The sequence below is a fragment of the Sinohyriopsis cumingii genome, chromosome 7 (assembly GCF_028554795.1).
Source record: "Sinohyriopsis cumingii isolate HCF-2022 chromosome 7, ASM2855479v2, whole genome shotgun sequence".
NCBI classification, from domain to species: domain Eukaryota; kingdom Metazoa; phylum Mollusca; class Bivalvia; order Unionida; family Unionidae; genus Sinohyriopsis; species Sinohyriopsis cumingii.
In genome coordinates, this window is record NC_142967.1 from 67,215,051 (window position 1) to 67,222,042 (window position 6,992).

Sequence of the window (6,992 nt, forward strand, 5' to 3'; positions counted from 1 at the left end):
TGAAGATGGCTCCTGTTATGGTCATACTAGAGATCTGATTAGCACCAATTTCATTTTATCATATAAAAATTTGTTGAAAAATACCCCAAAACATGTTGCAATGACTATTCATTCAGAGGAGGTCACAATAACAACAATTTACAGATGGACCCCATATTGGCCATATTGATGTCAGGTTGGTACAAATTTCATTTCTGACAAAAGAATATCTTTTAGTAAAAAGCACGTGGTGCTGGAGCAATCCACTTTGGGAAGTAGCCATAGCGAGAAGCTTATGGTGGCCGCCAGTCAGATCAACGTCATTTTCAGTTGATATAAATGTGCTGCAGAGGCTGAGTATTTAGTGCCCTGGAATTGTTTCTGAAAGGGCATGGGTTAAAACTCTACAATTTTATTAGCCCATGATATTAGCTACCTTGGTGTGTCCCTAGTCAAGGCACTTTACTTAGATTTCTTTGTCACTAAACAAGAGGTATATCGCAGTATTTTTTCTGGTGGTATGTACCATGGTACTTCATAATTGTGCCAATACTTTGGTAGTTTTAGTTAGTAAGGAGTCAATGGAAATTCCCAAGGAATCTTGTTACAAATTTAATGATATTAATGGCATGTTTTCATTTTTTTAAAACAAATAATTCAAAAACTTTTTTTCTTCTTACATAACAGTTGTATTTGCCACAAATTAATTTTGAACATTGCAAATAAATGTAAAATTATATTTACAATCGTTTAATCACATTTTTGACACATGTCACATATGGCAATGTCATTGCCATATGGGATGCTGTGAACGATATTTGAGTCAAATCCTGGGAAAAAATGTTTTTTACGTACTAGTGTATGTTTATGTATCATCCAAATGTATACCTTTGTAAGACTGCAAAATGACCTAAGATTCTCAGGCCAACAGTTGTTTTCTGTTTGAAATTTACATAATCTCTCAAAAACACTAAATATATTCTCAATTGTTGAATAAGTCTGTATTATTTTCACTGGTCCTTCCTGATAAATATCTTCACCAAATGCTGGCACCGTACTTAAAGTTCCCATGCATATTACATCAATAGCAGAGGCAGTGAACTGTAGGCTTCAGAGTGAATACTTATTATCAAAAAAGCTCTCGAATGTCAGCAAAATGTCTTTCACGGTGTGTAAGCTTTGTGTACGCGTATTCATCCCACTTCAGTAACAATTTTTACATTACAACTTGCACAACATTTTAATACATGCATAGCAAATTCATTTACTATAAGGTACTAACCATATAACTTTTAGAGGGGGCCCCGAGTGGCCAAGTGGTCTAAAGCGCTCTCTGTTACGGATCACTGCCATCTCACCTCTGTCTGCGTCGGTTCGAGTCTCGGATCCAGCCAATGTGGGTGTGTGAGAAAGCTTGCCAGTAGCTTCTCGTGGGTTGGTGGTTCTTTACGGGGTTCTTCCTCCACCATTAATACTGGCCGCCATGTATCGTGTGCTGAAAAATGGCGTTAAACCCTACAACAACATATAACTTTTGGAGGGGGGCAAGGGCAAGATTTTCTTTTGAGCTATCTCATTTTCTTTTTATCTCAAGATAATTAATTTTGTCAGATAATATAATGGATATATTATTTTGCTAGAAATCAGAGCAAGATCATTTTTCTGGCCCCTGACCCAAAACATCAAATGTTGGTCCCCAATATAGTTGCAGTATACTATAATATTGCATTATGTTAAAAAATATTGCAGTACCAAATTATTTGTGGTACTTTACACTACTAAACAAGCTACCTGTGTTGCTGTTGTGTAAAACACCAAAACAAACAAGAGATCAAATGAAGTCTATTTTTTTAAGTGAAAACCCCATAATACAACTACTTATTCAGGTGAAGGAGCAATACGATTTTAAGATATCCACAGTAGCATCTAAATGGAATCTGATCTCACACTTTTTTCATTTATGAAATCTTGTCACAAAAAAAACCCCTATTTAAAACAACCAATATGGCAATAATGTCCACAGGATACCATTTCTATGGAAGGTAAACCAGACTTCGAGTTGAATGCATATGTAAAGTTTCATGACAGATCGCCCAGTATTTTATGAGAAACAGCAAAGACAACCTTGTACTAATGGATGGATGATGAGTAACCAGCTGAGCTCAGAATGATGAAATCTGAGGGCATCCCAGTTGGGAATACATGTACCGTGAATACTCTGTTTAACAGTCCTCATCTAAGATGACTTAAATTTTATGCAGAAACCATTTTTATTCTTTCCGTAACCGAACTTGCCCATTGACCTTTTGATGACAAATATCACTTGGCTTCTTCCTTTTCCCAATGTGCCATTTGTCCACAAAGTTTGGATGTGGTACCTGATGTACAATTTATGTAGAAATCCACAAAGTTTGGATGTGGTACCTGATGTACAATTTATGTAGAAACCATTTGTTTTTGTGTGTTACTGTGTAGAAACCATTTGTTTTTGTGTGGTACTGTGTAGAAACCATTTGTTTTTGTGTGGTACTGTGTAGAAACCATTTGTTTTTGTGACCTTTTCTCACTCCAAAATCAAGGTTGTTTTTTTTACGCCAACTGTCACCCAAGACTAGTAAATGTTAATGATGCAGGACTCAAGTTACAGCAGAGAAACCACTTTTTTTAATATCTTTTTGTCTTCCAAGTGTCAGTCATGCACAAAATTTAATAACTGTAGATGGAGGACAATGTGAGTTGCAGTGCAGAAACTAAATTGGTATGGATGGACAGACAGATGAACTATATAACTGCATAATTATTATGCAGTTATATAGTTCATCTGTCTGTCCATCCATTTATTTTGCGAACTTGATAAAGTGTAGTATTGACGGTCGGAGTGGTCAGAGTGGATGGAGTTATTGTCATGGTATTTTCACGAATTCATGTCCAAATTCACGACTTTTTATCCCTATTTTCACTAATTATGAGCCTGGAAGGTTGGCAGCTATGATAATATGCTCTGGCTTGTGGTGGGGTATGAAGAAAAGGATGACTGGCACCCCAGTAATATCTGGTTGCAAAATAAATACTGCTTTCTCATGTCTTGTTCTTTGATGGGTATGTTTTAAATCTGGAACTTACCAGAAAAGTAAACAAAGTATCCACAGCATGTTATATGTTGCCTTCTTTGCGAAAACCTTGCATAATCACATGACCATGCAAATTAGTTTTGTCTAACCCTAACACAGTAGGTCATTGAAGCTATACATGTCACAATTACAATTGTGATTAGGTGTTGTGGAATGATGGCGTGAGATCTCCCACCATTCCTTAAGGTTTTTCATTTATTGTTATCAAAGGAGATCATGGACCGCAGTGTTATCGCCCAGACTGAGTAATTAATAACTTAAAATATGAAATTAAGGTATGGAATAACAGGGAGCTAAGCAAAGATATAGAATATAATAGCATAAGCTCCTGTATGTAAAATACAACAATTTAATCAATTACATTAATAAAAATAACATGTGAATGATTGATGTTCTCTCAAAAATGGAGTTACAAAATTATGTAAAATTCAATTAGCCATTCTGGTACTGATAGAACAAATTTCATTACATGACTGAGTGACAGACAACACTCAGGCTTGGTGTACGTGCATTCATCCCACTTCAGTAGCAGTTTATCATCTCAGGTCACTAAATCTTTGCCGTGGACTGTGCTCTCTTTCTCACTGTACATTCAGATATTTAGAGCTATTTTCTTTCCCTCTGTGCCTTTCCCAACCCTTGCTTGATATCATCAGAGAATTCCCTACATCATTTCTCTGGACACAGGTCTCAAATATTCAGACCTCCTTATCCCAAGGACTAATTCTTTAATGAGGTGAGTATTTTCTACTGATCTCGGAGCCAGCTTCCCCTTTCTGCATGAAACCTCAGAGTGCTTAATTCTACCAGAGGAGCTATTCTAAAAACCCTGAATTCCATCTAGGAACACACATCTTTGTTTAGCTTAGCCAATCAGGATGACTACTTTACCCACCAGAATTCTTACCAGTTCCACAGAAATCAGAAAATTTTCCCAGTCTGCCTTTATTAATAACTATTCTTGAAAAATATCACTTTATGACACCTACTGCAAATGGAAAATTTCCTAAAATATTCTATAGTTCATATCAAACCTATCACATAATGCTATATGACATAATATTGATACTGTACCATTGTCTGTTACTGTTAGCAAGTGAATCCTAATTAAAATTCAATTCATACCCCAAACAGAACAGATTCTATCCCTTGCAGTGAACAATTTATTTTGACACTAGACAACACTAACATCAATCTTAATGTTTATGTTTTACACTGACCATAAAAGAAGGCACTTTGATATTTTACCAGACTAATTATTCAACATTATTCTACAAAATTTTGCATCATTAAAACAATTATCGCTTCAAACTATGCAACTATATACACGCAACAGTTTACAAGAAAATGAGTAACATACAAAACCTAACATAATCACAGGAGTGTAAATCATAGGCTACTATTACCTACTTTTACCCACTGTAAGTATTACACTGAAGCATCAATACCTCCATAAAATTGTAGGACTCGACAGCAGTGTCCCAGAAAATGAGCTAAATTGCAAAAACATTGTAAGCTGTGCAAAAGTAGGTCACTATGACCTACTTTTAACCATGATGAATAGTGCCCCCTATGATCAGTACTCCAATCAAGCTTCATAACTATACACAATGGTGTCAAAGAAACTAACGAGCTAAACGAAAACACCTAACATAAATGCCAAACTGTATAAAAGTCAATGTGACTATTTTTGCCAGTGGGGCCCCGAATGGCCGAGTGGTCTAAGTCAGGTATGTTATATGATTTCAGGCCATGAAAGTGAGGTGAATTTACAAAAAGGGGGTGGGGGTGAGAGTGTGTTGTGCCCCAGAGTGAGTTTAATCTGCTAAACTTTGATTCTGAAGCAAGTTTGGTATATACAGTGTGACACTGCTATAACGTGCCCCATGATAATGCGAATTCGGATATAATGCGGTTGTGGCGTGGCTCCCGAAATATCATATATTCATTTGCACATGATTTTTTTTTCTTCTTCAAAGTACGTAAAATAGTGTATAAAAAATGTATTATCATTTTGGGGAGGAGATCATGTATGAATTCAAATATAATAGGATCGTGGAATTGTTCCTGAAATTTTAAATACATGTACGTGTATTTTTTTTGTACCAAGAAAAATATTTTTTTAAAGTACGTGAAATAGTGTATACAAAATTTATTATCATTTTGGGAAAAAGACTGTGTATGAATTCGATAATATGATCATGGCATGGTTCCTGAAATTTTAAATACATGTACATGTATTTTTCTTGTACCTGGAAAAATATTTTTTTTTAAAGTATGAGAAATAGTGTGTAAAATGTTTATTTTCATTTGGGGGAAGAGTTCGCATATGCAATCGAATCAAATACAACCATGGCATGGCTTCTGAAATTTCACATTTTCACCAGATTCTTGAAGTGTTATGCCAAAATAAATATTATTGGAAATGTTACCTGATCCATGAGTAAAGCCAGTAAGCTGACTTTGTGATTATCTTCAATTAATTCTGAATACAACTGTTACTCAAACAATGGCTGACGTGTTTCTTCTTTAACTGCATACACAACCAATGCGATGGTTGATAAAAGATTCCCGTAATTTAATGGACAAAAAAGCGAAAGCCGCCAACATGTTTGCTAGGCTTGGCGGTGTTATTAGACGCAATCAGTTGGCCAGTAAATAATGTCCACATTATTAGCTAGAAATTGAAGGGCTACAAAATTGTACATGCGTTCAGCTTAAAAATCTTTATAAAGGTATTTTTCATATGTTTCTTTTGATATTCACAAAATCTGAAGTAAAAGTTATAGGCATGCTGAAACCATGTGTTGTTAATTATTGGAATTTACAATGGATAATGGTACACGGAAACGCATATGAGAAAATTTTAGCAGTAGGAAATTTGTACAGACACTGTTCATAGACCCTGGAACGTAATGAACTGTATATATGCTTCGTCATTCTTAACAAGAATTTTGTTATTTTTTTTTTACAAATCGTCAGGGAATTGCTAAATTTGTAATTTATGTGCAATGTCGATGCACAAGTGATTAAATATGCAAGGAATATTCAAATTTTGTGACGTCATCAAAATGGACTGTTTAACACATTAACCCCTGGAGCTTTTTGTCATTTTTGCCTAAAATTCGAGTAAGAAACACATTTTGAAGGCTATTTCTGAATAGACTCGAAAACACCAAATCCCCGGTCATCTTTCAATAACATACCGTCTAGTGGTGTTAGAAACATCGATTTTCATTGGCTGTTTGATTTGCACATGAGCAGAAGGGTAAAAGTTGGACTTTTTTATTTTTTTTTTGCTAAACGGAGCCATTATTTTTGTATGGAGACATCTTATCCTACTTTTTGCGAAGGCTCATCTGTCTGTTTGCAGTTCATACTGGTTTGCCTTAGATCTGACACCAAAAAGTCTAAAATCCGGACACAAAATCAGATTCCGACCACGGACAAATTTGGGGTAAAAAAAAGTCTGGTCCCAAAAATGAAGTTTTTCTATCTGTATTTTGTAGTGCAACTCGATATTCCAGATTATTTGGTATCATTGTAGAGCTACATCTGTTTACCTTTCTATAATACCACCCACTTTAGTGTATCATGCATGACCATGACGCTACAGAGCTCGGCAGTAGGCTACTACCTCCTGCCCCATAAAGTCTTAGCTAGCGGTTAATGTGTTAACCTAATTTTGCTGTTAAGTTTTCCCATTTAATTCAGACACACAATGATCTGTGACAAAATTATTGAATATTTTATATCTGTGTGCAGTTTTTCAATGGAATTACATGCATTAAGGATAAATTGTATGCCACGACGGCACAATAGTAAACGGTGTTGATACCCTATGCATGATACACATTAGACAAGAATAAACGTATATGTGCC